This window comes from Notamacropus eugenii, chromosome 2 (genome assembly GCF_028372415.1).
Source record: "Notamacropus eugenii isolate mMacEug1 chromosome 2, mMacEug1.pri_v2, whole genome shotgun sequence".
Lineage (NCBI taxonomy): Eukaryota > Metazoa > Chordata > Mammalia > Diprotodontia > Macropodidae > Notamacropus > Notamacropus eugenii.
In genome coordinates, this window is record NC_092873.1 from 126,866,358 (window position 1) to 126,884,666 (window position 18,309).

The window sequence follows — 18,309 nt, forward strand, 5'->3', positions numbered from 1 at the left end:
CAATCCCTTTCCACTTCAATTCTCAAAATGACTTATTTACTTAAAGTTGTTATTAAAACAATATTGCAGTCACAATATTGCAATATTGCAGTATAACAATCTCTTGGTTTCACTCTTTGTTATTTCATGTAAATCTAAGATCATTGAGCTCACCATTTTTATAGCATAGCAGTATTCTATCATGATCATATACCACAACTTGTTCAACTGTTACCCAATCAACAGGCATATTTATATCATCCAACCTCAACTGGGGTCACACTAATGAAAGGTAATCCTACTATACCTCCTTGATCAGCTCATTGTTCCTTGTTCCATTACAGATCTTCCAAGACTTTTCATCCCTCTTTATAACTCCCATGGCTCCTCCTCCCACCATTCTCTTAGCTGAAAAACTTACCTTTTAGAAAACAATTGAGGCCATTTGATGTGAACTCCCTCTTATAATCTCTTTTTTATCTCCTATCACTCAGAATTTTTCTGCCACCTTCTCGTCTTTCATCCCATCTCACATGATGAAATGGACGTACTTCCTACCAATGCTAATGCCTCTACTTGTTCAAGTGATACCATTCCATCCTCTCTCCTCTAACAGATTGTCCCCTCTGTCATCCTCACTGTTTCACTTATTTTTAATCCAGGTACTATGCTATATGCCAAAGATACAAATACGAAAGCAAAGCAGACTCCATTCTAGTGGGAGAATATAAAATATACTGTATTTATAGCTATACAAGTACAGAATATTTAGGGAAAAATACAAGAGGAGAAGAGGAATACAAATACCTGGATAAATAAGTAAGCTTTTTTTGAAGGAGATAGAACTTGAATCTAGCCATGATGGGCACTATGGCTTCCAAGATATAGAAATGAGGAGGATCAGAATTCCAGACAGAGATGGAAGATAGAATGTTGTATACAAGAACAAGAGAGTAGGTCCTTTTAGCTGAAAGAGAGAGTGTATGAAGGAAAACAATGTATTACCAGCTCAGACAGGCAAGCTAGATTCAGATTATAAAGGGCTTTCAAAAATAAGAGTTTATAGTTTATCCCAGGGGTAATGGTGAATTGTTGGAGCTTCTTGAGCAGGGCAGTGATGTGATTTAGCCAGTTTTAGAAATATCCACTTGACAACTATGTATTGGAGAGGAGAGAAACTGTGAATGACTTAAGGAATGATATGGATGAGAATTGCACAGAAGGATTCATGAATGAGATATAATATGCACTGCTAGAAAGAGTACCCAAACCCATGAGATCTTAGAGGCATAGAAACATCAGAGAATAATCCATTGAAAAATTAACTGTCACTTCAGTTAAATTTTCACATATTGGCTTCATGTTTGAATTCTTTCTGATCAATTAGTCTGTCTCAAATACATAATTTCTCAGGCATGAATTGAGGGAAAGTTGGTGTCTACATTATCCTCCTTGAGTAGAACCATGTACAATTTAAATGTGCAATATGAAAATGACCACAAGCATTCATGAACTGAAAAGGAAATTTAAGTTAATTCAGTTGTAATTTGCTTTCATTTCTATAAGTGAAGCATCTAACTGTTGAGCCAAATAAAGCCCTCAACTATTTTGCCAATTTGCTATAAATATTTGAAAGTAGATAGGCAGTTTAAATTTTTAAGTAGTCATTTAAGGGAAAATTCTGAATGAGTTAACTTTTTTTGGCTTGCTAATGACATTTCTATATTTATGTAATGCCTAATAGCATTTAGTATATATTGCTAGTCTCAGATCATGCATCATATCTATCTACTCTTGACAACAGAGAACATTGCCTTCTGCCCTGAAGCCTTCATGTGGCTACTCTCTTCCCCATAGTTTTACAACCTTTGTTCTGGAAATATTAATCAAATCAATATTATTATTACATTTGGTAAGGGAATGACAACATACTAGTCTTTTAAATTCAAGTTAAATTGCAACTTCTTCATGCAGTCTCCTCTTTGTTATCTGATCTGAAAGCATTCTTTCTTTCCTATGAACTTCTACAGACTTTGCTGTAGTGGGAAGACAACATATATGAATCTGGACACCCTGATTTTGAGACTTTGAACTTCCATTTACCATTTGTGTGATACTGGGTGAGTTACTGTACTTGTCTGGGTCTCAGTTTCTTCCTCTTCCCTGTCTAATCAACAGGGTAGATGTGAGGATCAAATGGGAATTTATAAATCAATCTAATGAAATAATTTTCAAAATATTTTTATAGTCATGTTTCTGAATAAGATTGTTACAGGAAGCAAGACTCCATGAAGATCCATTTGACATAAAAATAAACAGATTGGCCATTTGCACTCTACCACTTAAATAAAAGGAAAAAAGTAGACAAAACCATTCAACTTAAAAAAAAGGGTTTAGGAGAGATTCCTTAAAACCCACAGGAGTAGCATTTCACCTGAAAAACAGCATTTGCATGTGATATTGACCACTGACTCAATTATTCATGCAAGTATGATAACTCCATGTCTTCATCACACCATGTGCTGCCCTGAGAGATTCCCATCCCTGAAAAATGCCTAGAACCAGTGGCAGGTAGGAATAGAAGTCTGACATATGAGTATTTCAACAACCAAAGAAGAGGTCTTTGACAAATTATGATAAAAATACCAAAAAGGACGAGTGGAAGGTTGGTTTCCCCTCAATACAGGATATATGAGTGGTTCCAAAAAGCCCAATTGAAAAAGTAATATGACATCATTTATGTTGACAGACTAGAGAATTCTAATACTTCCTCATAATGATATGACTATTAGACATAACTTTTGATGGCTTTATTTGCTTAAACTTTTCTTCAAGTGATCAGGTCAGAAACTCAAGAAATGACAAGTTTCTTCTATTTCTTAAGCATTGATATTATAATCCAGTGAGCAAATTGTACTGTAAATTTCTTCTGGATCCCTCAGGCTGCTGTCCTATTTCTGCTTCCCTTCAAAAAATTACAGTTTCTGCCTCTGTTTCCTAATTAGCTACTCACCTCCTGTAATCTGTATCTTTGGTTCTCAATTCTAACGAAATAGCTTTCTCCAAAGGTATCATTGACCTGAAAATTGCTATGTCTAAAGGTCTTTTCTGTTTCAACCTTCATCTTTCTTGAAGGGTTTGCTGTATTTGACACTGGAGATCATCCTCTATTTATTTTCTTTAAAATATATTTTAATACGTTTTATTGAAGTTAAAAAATTTTTTACATCACAATCATTTCACTGGTAGTCTAGATTTAACTTTTTTTTTGACCAAAATAAAAAAAAATCCTGATACAATGAATACATCTAACAATGTATGTTATGTATTTTAGAATAGTTTCCCCACTCATGGATGTGAAGGGACAATTATTTCACCATTTTTTCCTGAAGCATTTTCTTTAGTTTTTCAAATACTTTGAGTGTGATTTCCTTTTAGCCATTTTTCATTTACATCATTTACTTTTTATTAGTTGTAGCTAAGATTTATATGTTTTTATATGATTTTCAAAGTGCTTTACATATGGTATCTTCCTTATCTTCACAAAAGTCCTAAGTCAATTGCTATTGTTATCTCCATCTTAAAGATGGGGAAACTGAGACTGAAAGAAGTTAAATGACCTACCATTGATTATAAGTGTATCTGAATCTGGATTTGAACCTAGTTTGTTTTTCTAATTTCAATACTGGCATTCTGACCACTATACTACCTAAATGCATTTATAATGTAGTTGCTCTCAACTCTGCAGCATTATGCTGTGGTTTGTATGAAGCTTCATATGTTTCTCTGAATTCCCTGGCTTCTTTGAATGTCTTTAATTGGCCTTTTTCCCCCCTGCCAAACCCACCTTTGGGTTTCTGAACTTCCAAATTTCAGTCGAAGGAAGTATTATACTTCTGACCATCCAGATTGACAATTTATGTGATTTTTGTCTTTTTTCTCTCTTATCCCACTCACCTGTCAAAGTTTGTCCTTTATACTTCCACAATATGCATATTCATCTCCTTCTTTCCTTTCAGAGAATGCCGATTTTATCACCTCTTGGTTGGATTATTGCAGTATGCTCTTATTTGATCTCCCTGCCTCATGTCTTTCCCTTCTTCAATCCATTCATCAAACAACCACCAAAATGATTTTCCTAAAGCCCAAATCTAACCATGTCACTTTCCCATTCAGTAAACTCTAATAGCTTTCTATGACCTCCAGGATCAAATGTAAACTCCTCAGTTTGAAATCCAAAATCCTTCCCAGTTTTGTCCTCATCATCCTCTCTTTCCAACTACCTAGGCACTGGCAGAGTGACCGTTCCTGAGGAAACAGAGTCTGCTTCTAACTGTTACACCTTGGAACCTTCTGTATTGCAAGTACAGGGCAGAGAATGGATGATTCAGGTGAGAGAGGGGATAGAAATATATGGGTATATGGGTCAGGTGGAAAATTATTTCCTACCTGCTTGCCTCCTGGCTGGGCCTCTGGTAAGGAACACCCATGACTAACCATCCAGCACAGTGTCTACTGCCAGGGCTGGATCCTGGTGGGGAATGACAGCCCACTTGATTGCTTCTTTGGGAAGTGTACATTTCCTATATTGAAAATATGTGGGCGACTTCATTTCTACTGCCTGTAAGTGCAGAAGCTCACATGGTTTACCCTAGGAAAGCATCCTGCATAGCACTGGAGTATATAGCCTCCTCTAATTTGGAAACCATTGGTCTATATAGGATAGAATACAAATCTCTTAGCTTAGAATTCAAGGCTCACCCCAATGTGTTCTAACCCAACTTGCTAGCCTTATTTTATGCTCTCCCCTTTGCTCACTCTCCATTCTAGTCAGACTACATGATTAGCAGTTAACCAGGTTTGATTTTCAAGCATCCATGTGTTTACTTAGGTCATTTTTGGGTTTGGAAAGGGCTCCATCCACATCTCAATCCATCAGCATTTTCTCTTCCTTCAAGTACCTCCTCAGGTAAAACTTCTTTCATTGTCTTCCCTTATTTTCCCAATTAGAGGTGATCTATCTTTCCTGAAATTTTTCTTACCACTCTCTTTGTCCCTTCTGATAGATTTATCTCAACCTGCTTGTATTATAGACATGGGTATAGTTGACTGATAATAAGTTCCTTGAGGGTAGATAATATTACTTTTTAATCTTTATTTCTTTCTTCCATCATCACATAGCTTAAGCATCACTTTCTACATGAAGCCATTGCCGATTGCCTCCACCTCTCCAAACTAACTTGCATTTGGCAGTATTTTATGTATTTGTGTTTATTGCCTTCATATTTATTATATTTATAGTTTTATATGCCTATGTTGCCTCTCTCCTAGAATGTAAGATCCTTACACATTGGGATTATTTCATTCATTATACTTATTTCCCTCCAAATTGGCAGAGTGACTGGTATAGAGTAGGCTTTAAGTAAATATTATTCATTGATTGCCAGTCATTTTGCTAAGGTCATATAATAGCAAATATTGTAATAGCTTTTTTCTAGCAGGTAGTTTTCTCTGTCAAAGTCAAGTTAAACATTTTCTTTTGTTTTTCAGAAAATATATTAACACTTTCTGGTCAGCAGGCTGCAAATTATTTTTTAATCATGAAAAATGTACTCATTTATATTGATATGTACAAATATAAATACAGAAGGTAAGAACTGTATGATGATCTTCAGCGGAATACATTTCTCAGCTTAAAAAAAAAAACACATTCATTTCAGGATTCCATACATACATAAAGTAAAGAGTTGAAACGTGACCTAAGGGGAACAATACAAATTCTTCATAAGCTAGAAAATTGGGCCTATGGGGAAAGAATGTGGCCTATTGGCCTGGAGTAAGAACGCTAGGATAGAAAGCACATAAAAGACTGTATAGCATGTGAAGGGTGAGGATGAGGAATAAGTGTTCTCCATTTCCATTGAGTTCCACTATAATCTTAAATGATCACAGGAGGTAAGGCAGAAGTAGGTTTGCTAACATCCCCCAATGGTTGTCGAGGAGCTCTCAGAAAATTTATTCCTCTTTGTGGTGAGGTGATGAGTGAAGCTGGCTAATCTATTTTCCTCTGTCTCCCTATGACTTTCCTTTAGGGCTTTCCCTATTCCCTGATATCCTGGAGAGAAAATGCCATCTATGACTAAGAATTGGTAACTTGGAGCTTCTTGAAAGATTTAAATCCAGAGGAATTATCAAACTTAAATGGAAGAAAATAATATTTTTTTGGTGTTCCAGTTGCAGTAATGTAGAAAGTATCTTTTCTTAGGGTTTATTAAGGTTAGAAAACAGCTATTTTTCTTTCTGGGTTAACTTAATTGTAGAATCCTATGACAGCAGTGGATGAAACAGTTAGATCCTATGATTCTCTGAACTCATAGTCCATCACATTGTAATTCAAATGCAGAATCGTAATTCAATATTTGACTTTTGGGGAAAAAGTCTTTCTGATATTTAATAAATGAGTTAATTGGATACTCAAAGTTATAAAAACAACCTATTATTATCTCTCTTTTGTTATAGCCTACTGACTACAGAGCCCTCCATGCAACCACCATTCTATGTTTATTGGTCATAAAGATCTTTTGATTTGATCTGACTAGAAATAGTCAATAAAATTTCTAAAACATTCAATTTATCAATCAGTCAACAAGTATTTATTAAGTGCTTACTCTACGCAAGACACTATACTAAAGACTGAGGATAGAAAGTCGAAACTGACATAATTCCTGTCTCTAAGGACCTTGTTTTCTAATGGAGGAGATAACTTGAAACTGAGTGTGTGTGTGTGTGTGTGTGTGTGTGTGTGTGTGTGTGTGATGCATATAAAATGAATATAAAGGATTTTGAGGAAAGAATCCATTAGAACCTAGGAGACTCCACAATTTTAAATATAAAACCCAATTAAGTAGCTCAGATTTTGGACCCACTCTTTGATTATGGTTGGAGGGTAGAGATGCATAATCTTTACCTTTTCACATTACATAAATTCTAAATAAAAACCTTCCTTTTTTGACTGCTTATTCTTCTCTAGTAGATTCAGGTTAAACCAATTTTAACACAATTTTAGACATTTAGTCACCAAGGAACTAGGTGAAGTTTTCAGTAGACTATTCTTTTTGAACTCTTCTTCCCTCACCAGGAAAGAACCAAGGATTTGTGTTCTGTGTATTTGATCTCTACACTACAAAGTGATCACTGAATGTATGAAAAGATGTTGGCTCTTTCATCAAAAGATTTCACTCTATGCTAAGTCACTGTAGTACCAACAAAGAGAGAACATTATAAAATGTGAATGTGGGAAGGGACCTTTGAGATCCTCTAGTTTTACAACTTTATTTTATAAATGAGGAAACTGAGACCCTAGCAGATAAACTGATTTGTCTCAGGTCACACTACAAGTTACATCCTGAGACTAGAACTCATGTCTCCTGATTTTCAACCCAGCATTTTTTTCCATAATGCCACATTACCATTTTTTAAACATTCTGATAGATAAACTATCAGTAACAACTGAATGAACATTTTGCAATACATCTCCAGAAGACAATATGTGATCATCTCCATTAAATATCCCTTACAGATCATGCATCTGTAATGTTTTCTGAGGTACTCGTACTATTCTGAATAAATATCCTAGTACAGAAGAGCAATGAGAATATTCATTGATTTGGGGGCCATTTCTGTTCTTATTCTTAAATCCAATTATTTCTTTCAATTTAATTCCTTTGCTTTCATCAAAATCAGTGGTCTAGTCACTGAATACTATTTTTAAAATTTTAATTTTCACAAGTATGCTTGAATTTTATTTGTATTGCATAGCAGTGAACAAGACAGTACATTCACAAACTGAAATTTGGTATTAAGGCAGTTCTAAAATTCTGAAGTCTAGGATTTATTATTCTTTTTGCTGTGGTAATGAGGACAGATTCAGTCTTTACTATCTCAACAGACAGTTTCTCTCTCTCTCTCTCTCTCTCTCTCTCTCTCTCTCTCTCTCTCTCTCTTTCTTGTCATGCGCATGAATATAGTACCTCAACCTATGAGACTTATTGGGATCATCAACCCAGAAAATATATATAGAGAAATGATGGCCCAGCATAAAATCTTGGGAGTTGGGGTAGCGGTGGGGTACAAGAAAATCATGCTAAAGCAATGGGAGTTGGATAAAGATTCAGCAAAGAAAACTGAGAAGGAATCATCACTCAGGTAGGAAAAGAACCATGAGAGAACAGTGTCCTGAAAGTCAGGGTAGGGTGAGAAGAGGAAGATATGCAGTAAAGGAAGGAGAAGACAGTGAGACAGAGAGAGAGAAAAAGAGAGACACAGAGAGAGAGAGACAGAGAGAGAGAGAGACAGAGACAGAGACAGAGAGAGAGGCAGAGAGAGACAGAGAGAGAGACAGAGACAGAGAGACAGAGACAGATAGAGACAGAGACAGAGAGAGACAGAGACAGAGAGAACATATCCAGGAGGAATAATTAAGGGTAATAAAAATGGGTGGCAGGGAGGGGAAGGATGTTGAGAACGAAGAAAAGACCATTAAGGGTTCATTGGCAACTTGGTGATGATAGAAGCCTAATTACAAACAACTGAGGAATTACTGAAAGGCAAAGTAGAGGCAATGAGAGTAAGCAGTATTTTTTTTTCTGGAAGTTTAACTTTAAAAGAGAGTGATATAGGATATAACTTAAAAGGATGTCAGGTTCATCATGATCATCACTCTCACTGTTTATTTCATTTCTGCAGTATCTCTTTACCACTGGTCAAAAATGAGATGTTACTTTTTCTCTTTCCTTTTGAATAGAACAGAAATCTTGACATTGTTATTTTGAAGTCATGAAGAAGGGATGGAAAATAAATACTCTATGATAGGATGGGCCTCTGGACAAAAAAACCACAAATAAATAAAGGAATGAATAAACACACAAATAAAGTTTGAGAACCATTGACCAATGGCTAACCATCTTTGAAAAAAAGAAGGCCAAAGGTTATTAAATAGGTTATTGTAATGAATTGATTTCTATATCACTTGTAACAAAACAAGAGGAGATAGAATTAAGTTGTATCATGGTGGATTTAATTTACATAAAGAAAAAAATCCTAATATTGGAAATGGTCTGAGGCCTATCTCTTTGGATATCTGTTTTTAAAAATTCATAAAATCTAAAATCTTATCTCAAACATTCAAATGTTGATAGAATGATAGACTTGGAGTAAAAAATAATCTAGAGATATAGGCATGATGATGATTATTACCTACTTGAATCATTTAGTCACTTAAAGATTAGTAAACATTTACTGTGCATCAGGCACTGCATTAAATACTGGGGACACAAAGAAAGTCAAAAAACCAGACAGTTTCTATCTTTACTAAACTCATAGTCTATTGAGGGAGTCGATGTGTGCAAACTATTATGTACAGACAGCATACTTTGAGGGTAGACTTCTAGAGAAGGCAGTAAGGTTAGGGACAACTAGGAATGGTTTCTTACAGAAAGTAGAACTATAGCCAAGACTGAAGGAATTCTGGGAAGCTAGGAGGTAAAGATGAGGAAAGAGATTATTCTAGCCATTGGGAATAACCACTGAAATAGTCAGAGGCAGGATATGCAGTGTCAAATATGAGGAACAACAAAGAGAACAATTCCCCTAGATTGCATTACACATGGAGGGACATAAGAGGACTAGAAAGGTAGGACGATTACACCACATTATTCATTAAGGGCTTTGGAAATCAGATGATTTTATATTTGACCCTGTAGGGAATAGGAATCTACTATACTTTATTGAATAGGGTGTTAATATGATCCTATCTGCATCTGTCCCCACCCACTCTGTGCTACAGAGTGAATATAATTACTAAAGAGTAATGGTTTCTCTTTTACCCAGGAACCCTGAGGGTCTTCTCCTTCCAATTTGATTTTTTTTTTTTGATTAAAGGGATTATCCCTTGAATAACTACTTAAAGAAGCCTATTCATTGAATGGGTGTGTCTCACTCAAAGTGAGAATGTGATAAGACCTTAGCCTGAAAAGGCCAGGGTCTCCTATTGCATCCTGGGCCATCTCCAGTCATCCTGATGAATATCAGGCCACTAGACCCAGATGGCTCAGGAGAAGAAGATGAGGTTGGTGACCTTGCACAGCCCTCCCTCACTCAAATCAAAGTCAACCGCAAGTCATGTCATCATCTTGATGCTATGGTCCTCTTCAAGAATGAAGGACAAATACAACAACAATCTGCATTTAGGACAATCAATTTGCCAGCAGAGGTGAGAATGATTTTTAATTGGGAGAGATCTGAGAGAGAATGATCCCCCAGCAGGCTATTGCAATAGTCCAGGTATGAGGCAATGTTGGTCTGAATCTGCCAGGGGAGAAAAGGGAGTGTATACAAGAGATAGTATTTGGCTGTGAAGGGATATGAACAAAGATACAGAGGAAAGAGAGTCTGAGACAAAATAAAAAGGGGAGGGGGAGAAATGATAGTAATATAAAGTAAAAATAGAAGGATAGGTTGAAGCCAGATGATCAAGGACCTTGAATATCAGATTTAGAACTTAAAACTTTATTTGTGCAGCAATGGTTGCTATGAAATCCTCCTTAATAGAGGAGTCATATGACAGGAGTAAAGGAGAAAGATTATTTGGGCAACAGTATGAAGGATGGTTTTAGAGAGTCAGGACAAGCAGTTATTATAATAGTTAATGTATAAAGGATTGAGATATTGAAGACATATATATATACACACATATATGTATGTACATATACACATATGTATATGCATACACACACATGAATATACAAACTATGCATATATAACATATACCTATGCACTATGTATACACACATACATACAAACATACATATACATCTAAGTGTATATGTATATAATGTGTAAGGGCAGCTAGGTAGTACAGTGAGTAGAGTGTGAACCTGGAGCTTTTCTTTCTGAGTTCAGATATGACCTCAGACACTTGCTAGCTTTGTGACCCTGGGCAAGTCATAACCCTGCTTGTCTCAGTTTCCTCATCTTAATGAAATGAACTGGAGAAGGAAATGGCAAACCACCCCAGTACCTTTGCCAAGAAAACCTCAAATGGGATCATAAAGTGTCTAAGATGACTGAAAGTAATGGAACAGAAATTTGAATGAAAAGGAAGGTTTGGATGTGATGTCAAAGAAGACTACAAGTTTTCTAATGTCAGAAGTCAGGGAGATTATGAGGATACTGGGACCACTAACAGAAACAGAGAAGTTGGGAAGGGGTTTAGATTTATACTAAAGATGAGTCCTGATTTAAATGTGTTGAGTATGAGTTTCTGCTGGAATATCCAACTGCTGGCTGGAAATTCAGTTCAGGATTTTAGGGAGAGATTCTGGATATAGATAAAGATTTGGGTGTCATATGCATATGGGCAATAATTAAAGATAAGAATGTAGATGATAAATTTGTTTTGGAAGGAAATTGATTGTATACCATTGGCATTTGTAGTATGAGTGGCATAAGGGATATCATTCAGAAAATGTATGATTGGAAAAAAAGATGTCCACATAATGAGAGGAAACAATAACAGATAGAAAGTCTGAAAGCTTCTTTGATGCCCATGAAATATAAGAAGATATAGAAGGATGAGACAGCATGGAGAAGAATATAACAGCACTCTAAAAGGTCTGAATGTGTTGTAATCCGCACAAGTGGAATGAATTCCACAATCATGGAGATCACAAATCTATCTACAATACTAAAGAACTGAGATGAGTGAATGTATGCATAATACCTGTGATAAAAGCTTATGTTTAGCTCTTACTATATTCCTAGAACCATTTCAGGAATTAGTTCAGAATAAAAGTGATGTATCAAAAAGCATATTCTCATAAAAGAGTATCTCTATCCTTTATCTAGAATGTGTAAATAAGGAAGGACTATCAGATGGCCAGGTTAAATGTGACAGTGGCTAATTTATTGGTGGCTATAAGTATTTGTGGGGTATTGGGTTTTTTTGGTTTATGACACTTGTAATTCTTTAATAGTCAACTTTTGATGATGACAAAATAATATGGGTAACAGGTAGCCTATGAATATAGGGAGAATAAGCTACATAACTAAAATTCAGCAATTTTAATGTCTTTTAGTTAATAAGCACTTACTGAGATGCTGATATTTAAAAATGCAAAAATATTTATTTAAAAAAAAATGAAGCAAAGTACCTGTCCACAAATCTGAGGGTAATTGGAGATACAAAATGCACACACACACACACACACACACACACACACACACACACACACACTGCCAAACAACAAGTCAAGCAGTATAAAGTAATGAAGGTAGAAAGAGTATTGTGACAAAATACTTAATAAAAACAAATTAGACATTTGGAATATTTTCTCCAAAACTGGCTGAAATTGCAGTTGGTTTTCTGTGTCTCTGAGAAACGTACAAGACTTAACAGCTGGAAGATTTTTGAGTCAATCCATGGATGTTGTGCCACTTCTCACATAATAGATAAGGAAAAATGATATCCAGAGAAGTTAATTGATTTGAATAAGGTCATAGAGGTAGTCTGTAGTAGAAAAAGCATTTTAATTCTAAACCTTTAAATATCCATGCCAGAATTCTTCAGAGAGAGTGTATAATAAAGCAAAGTTTACTGGACTAGAAATCAGAAAAGAAATGAATTTGTATTCTGCCTTCAACATACACTAGCTGTGAAGGCATGAGCAAGTCACTTAACCTCTCTGAAATCTCAGTTTTCTCATCTTGAAAGTGAGGAAAATAATATACTCAACTTTTATTAGGTTGGATATTAAATATGCCTTTAATGAGTAGTCCATTTTTCCCCCAAGGCTAGTCTTGATTATAGCCCATAAGATTCCAATAGCGTGTAAGTTAGGAGAGTTCCCATGTCATCAAAACACTCCCATCTCCTGGCTGTATTTCTTGAATTCAGTGTTATGTGTCATAGTACGAGATCTGGTAGTGACATTCTAACTACTTTTGGGAATTTCTTTGATTCTGGAACAATCATGCTTGTTTACATATTAATATGTTAATCATATTTCATCTTTTCCTCAAATAGGAATGTCTTCTAGAGTCATTGAATTTTTTTTTTTAAATCTTCCAAACATTGTGAGATGAATGTTTTCCAGTCTGTTGAAAATGCCCAGTTGTTGACTGGACTTCTGAGAGTTTTTATATATCCTTGAATGAAAAAAAAAGGAGTTTCATTAATAAAAATTACATTTTTTCCAATATTCAGTACAGTAATCTTGGTATTATCTTGCATGACAAATTTTTTTCCCCAATAGTAATAGTTAACAGCTGTTTCTTTGTGCGTCTCTTTCCTTTTGGCTTCTATTTAAAAAAATATATTTTTACTTATTTTGTTAAATATTTCCGACCAGATTTTTTTCATTTAACATTGATCTTTTAAAATAGTTCCAAATCCTCTTTCTCCCTCCTCACCATTCCCACTTCTTGATAAGACAAACAACGTGATACTGATTATACATGTGAAGTCATGCAAAATGTATTTCCGTATTAGTCACATTGCAAAAGAAAGCATACACACAAAACCCAAAAAAATAAAATGAAAAAATATACTTTATTTTGCACTAAGACTTCATGTTATCTTTCTGGAGGTGGATAGCATTTTGCATCGTGAGTCCTTGTGAATTGTCTTGAATCATTGTCTTAATCAGATTAGCTAAATCTTTCCCAGCTGATCATCATTACAATATTGCTGTTATTGCGTTCAATATTTTCCAGGTTCTGCTCACTTCACTTTGCATCAGTTCAAATAAGACTTAGATTTTTCTGAAACCATTCTGTTTGCTATTTCTTATTGCATAATAGTATTCCATTACATTCATATATCCCAACTTATTCAGCCATTCCCTAATTGAGGAACATCCCTTCAATTTTTAATTCTTTGCCACCACAAAAAGAGCAATTATTTCTCTAATGGACTTCTCACTCTTCTTCCAATTTCAAGACGTCCACCTTCACTTTAGAAAAATCAATAACAAGCCCTCTAGCTGTTATGTCCTTCTGAAAGTCTTTGCTTGTTTTCTGAAGATTAATCAGGCTATTTTATAGCAATTATTTGTCAGTTCCTAGCATTGTTTTAAATTTTCAACCTCACTTTCATTTGCACTTTATTGTGAATGTCTTTGTTTCATTGTGGTCTTGACCAGTTCTCAAAATATTAGACTTCTTCATACCAACAATGATGGAAGTATCTCTAATAGGGACTGATGTGTGTTCTTTCAGAACTACAATCTTTGCATATTTCTTTGGAATAGTACCTGTGCTAAAATGATGTAGAACTAAAATACAACAAAAAAGAGCATCGACATATGTACATGACATATATATATATATATATATATATATATATATATATATATATATATACACACACACACACATATATATATATATATATATATATACACACACACACACACACACATATATATATATATATATATATATATATATATATATATATATATATATATATATATACACACACACACACACACACATATATATATATATATAATATATATATATATATATATATATATATGTATACACACACACACACAAATATACATGGAAACCAGAGCCTTGCTGACAGAGAACTAATCAAATGTGCACAAACCAGCTCTGATTTCATTTGGCCAAGGTTAGACATTCTGCGTCAGCCTAGTGCAAACAGAAAGACATACTTGTGATTGATATCACATAATGAAACCATATAATAAAATTATTACTTATCCAATGTAACTTGCACAAGACTGTGCACTTCATAGAAGTCTTTAAACTTGTGACTTTGCTGGACTACATACCTATATAAAATCTGTACATGAAAAGGTTTCTTAATCTAGTGGTTATGATTTTAAAAATATTTTTATAACTGTATTTCAAAAACATTTGTTTTCTTTGTAATCCTATATAACATTTCAGCGTATTCATTTAAAAACAAAAAAATTATTTTGAGAAGAAGTCCATTGGCTTAACTTGATTACCAAAGGTGTCCATAATATACAAAAAAAGGCTAAGAACCTCTGGAATTTCTGCTTTAAACATATGTTCTCATATGACACCACTCTTAATGGTGAAGATATTTAACACAAATACAAAACAGAAACAGTTTGGAACAGGACATTTCTTGAAGAATGAAAAGAATTCAAAGAAATGTGCTTCAGATAGGAAAGAGGTCCTCTGTATCATTGTTCTTTATGCATTTATATCCTTTTATCTTGCATCAGATCTGAGTTTTCTTAGCTACTTACTAATATTATTTTTTAAAAAATATTGTCTTTATGAAAGTATTTATGCGTTTTTTTAGTTCAACTTTCCTAAGCTTAATTTTCTTGAATTCACTGTTATACTTTCAGAGCTCTGAAACAGAACTGAAACCTTCTAACATGGTCTACTTGTTTTATGGCCCAATTTCTCTGTTTGAAACTGTTAAAAGTGAACTGGAAGAAAGAATTTAGCTATCTTGTCCATTTTCTCATTTACAGAAGACTAAGTTGGTGCTAGATTTTATGTTCTTATTAAGCTATGTAATTTTCCAGGTTAAGAGGACATGTTGACTATTGTATGACCCTACTCATCCCAAAACAGCACTTTGACTGGTATAACGAGCTAAAAGTGGTGCTTTCTTTCAGTGGGTCCAAAGGTGTTGGAAGAAGAAAAAGGATTATATAAATGATATAACAAGTTATGGGAATTGCTTCAATTTAATTCCTGGGAAAACTTCTGTTCCTAGTTTAGTTGAAGTGAATTCAACTCAGTAAAGATTTATGTAGCGCCTACTATGTTCCAGGTACTGTGCTAAGGACTAAGGATTCAAATAAGAAAAAGAGACAGTCTCTGCCCTCAAGGAACTTACAATCTAATGAGGAAAACAGAAAACGAGGCCGGGATGGGTGTTTGGAAAATGATGTTCCATAGAGTCAAAGCCAAACTGAGTAGCTGACGGAAAATGAAGAGCTCTCTATGAAGGAAGGCTTTGGCAGGATTTTGGTGTTGTGTCTTCCAGCCCTTTAGAAAGGAGAGGCAACAGAAGGTAAGTTGAGAAAGTGTAGCAAAACCTGAGTCCTTTGGTATGAGGATAACCAAAGTCTCATGATTAGAATTCCAATCCAGCAGAGAGATGAAGAGTTCTGAGGTATAACAAAGACTAAGGATAGCAACCGCTTCTATCGTTCCCAATGTAATGTTCTCTCCTATTCTTCCCTGTGACTTGTATGATAAATATTAACTTTACTGTGATACTCTTTATTATTAAGAAAGAATTTAGTTCATTGAAAGATTCTGTTTTGGATCACAATCTAGAAACTTTAACCAAAAAGCAGAAGAAGCTCATAAAGCAAGAAAAGAAACATACATTTATTAAGCATGGCACCACTATGTGCCAGACACTAGATTACGAGCTTTAGAAATATTATTTCATTTGATACTGACAACAACTGACAACAAGCCTAAGAGGTAGGTGCAATTATAATCCTCATCTTATGGCTGAGGAAACAGAAATAGCTAGAGGTTAAATGCATTGCCCAAGGTCACACAGTAATTATCTGAGTCTGGATTTGAATTCAGATCTTCCTGATTCTAGATCCAATGCTCTACCCACTGTGTCACCTATAAAAACAAATTGAAATCTCTCCATGTATTAAACTAGGAGTGATAGCTACCACATTGAATGACAGTCAGGATTCAAAAACATCTTAGATTAGAACACCAAACTGAATAAAATTCATTGAAAAATAATAGGATTTAAAAATGAAGTCCAATGCTTGCCTTACAAAAATCAACTTCCTAAGTACAAGATAGGACATGTTGGGATTGGAAGCTCAATTCCGTGTGGACAGTCTCGGGCGGGTAAAGGTGGGAGCTTCTAAATTTTAGAGCTCTCACGAGACCTTCCCAGGAAACGGCAGGGGATCGAGGTGAACCGAGCTAGCTCGGGTATTTCCGCCTCTCCCCAGGAGATACGTGATGGGTGGAGTCTCCCTGCCCTCGAGGTGGTCCCGGATCTGGGCACACTATTGTTATCTAACAGCACAGTATTGAGATGCAAACTGTGTGGCTGAAGGTTAAGTAGGATTGAGGAAGCCTGAAAGCTCTTAGCACGTAAGGAGCCAAGAGGACAGTAGGCTCCGCTTCTCTTCTCTTCTGTCTCCCCTCCCCCTCTCTCCCCGCTTGTACTTCTACTTCCAATCCCTTAAGATCTTGTCCTCCTTAGGAAATCTCCCCCTCTTCCTCCTAAGGAAGACTCTCCTGCACTTGTAACTAGACCCTGAAATAAAGCTCAACCCTTGTTCGACTCTGGAACGTCCTTTCTCTCATATGTGCATCCGGCGTGGCCAGCCGAAGACCTCGAAGGTGAGGTAAGAAAGACTCGGGTAGCCCACACAGGCCTCTAGGCCTGGCAAGGACAGATGATGCTATACATAAATTCTTCTCAAAGATCATCTAGGGGTTTTAGTGAATGGCAATTTCAATATCAGTCAATACTTTTTCAACACAGCTATTAAATCTAATACAGTCTGGGTCTACATTTAGGGAGATATAGAACTCAGGAGGAAAGAGGCAGTGGTCCTATTGTGATTCCCCCATCATACAACGTCTTCGTGCTATGTTCTGTGATGATTGCTCCATTTTAGGGAACATATTGATAAGAAAGAGTGTCCAGAAGAGGGCAATAAGTATGGCTTATGTCATGTGAGGATCAACTGGAAGAACTGGGGATTGTTAACCTGTGGAAGAAAAGACCTGGGTGAAAGGTATGGAATATGATAGCTGTCTCCAAGTATTTGAAAATCTAACATATGCACAGAGAACTCTACTTCTTTTGTTTGGCTTCAGAGTATAAAACTGGAAGTTGCAAAGAGTTAAAACTTGACTGCAACATGGTATAATGGTAAGGTAATGCATTTGGAGTTAGAAGACCTAGCTTTGAAAACTACTTGTGCCACAGATTACCTGGGTGACCTTGGGCAAGTCACTTAAACTTTCTCTGCCTCTGTTTCCTCACCTATGAAATGAACATGTTTGATTAGGTCATCTCTGAGGTAGCTTATAGGTCTATATCTGCTATTTATCATAAATTTTCCACTCTAAGAAAAAAAGGAACAGTGCAAAAAAAAAAAAAAGAGAAAAGGCTGTCTTGGGAAGTAATGGGCTCCGTTCAACTTGAGGTCTTTAAGGCTGGTAATTACTTGACAAGTATGTTATAGAAAACATCCTTTTTCAGATAAGGTTTAGACTGTATGTCCTCCTGGATCTCTTCTAAATCTGAAATTCTGT

At 35.5% G+C, this 18,309-nt stretch overlaps 1 protein-coding gene across 4 annotated transcripts in view; it reads right to left on the minus strand.

Moving 5' to 3' along the window:
* KHDRBS2 (KH RNA binding domain containing, signal transduction associated 2) overlaps positions 1-18,309 on the minus strand; it is a 926,489-nt gene that overhangs the window by 18,975 nt on the left and 889,205 nt on the right. Inside the window, exons 12-13 of one of the 4 annotated variants that reach the window (XR_011974336.1) lie at positions 15,890-16,041; positions 12,195-13,182 (exon numbers count right to left, since the gene is read on the minus strand). The exons of 2 other annotated variants lie outside the window; for them this stretch is intronic. The gene's annotated coding sequence lies outside the window, so the exon portion shown is untranslated. Of the gene's footprint in view, positions 1-12,194; positions 13,183-15,889; positions 16,042-18,309 lie in introns of those variants that run through there. One more of the 4 variants, XR_011974337.1, reaches the window with a different exon arrangement.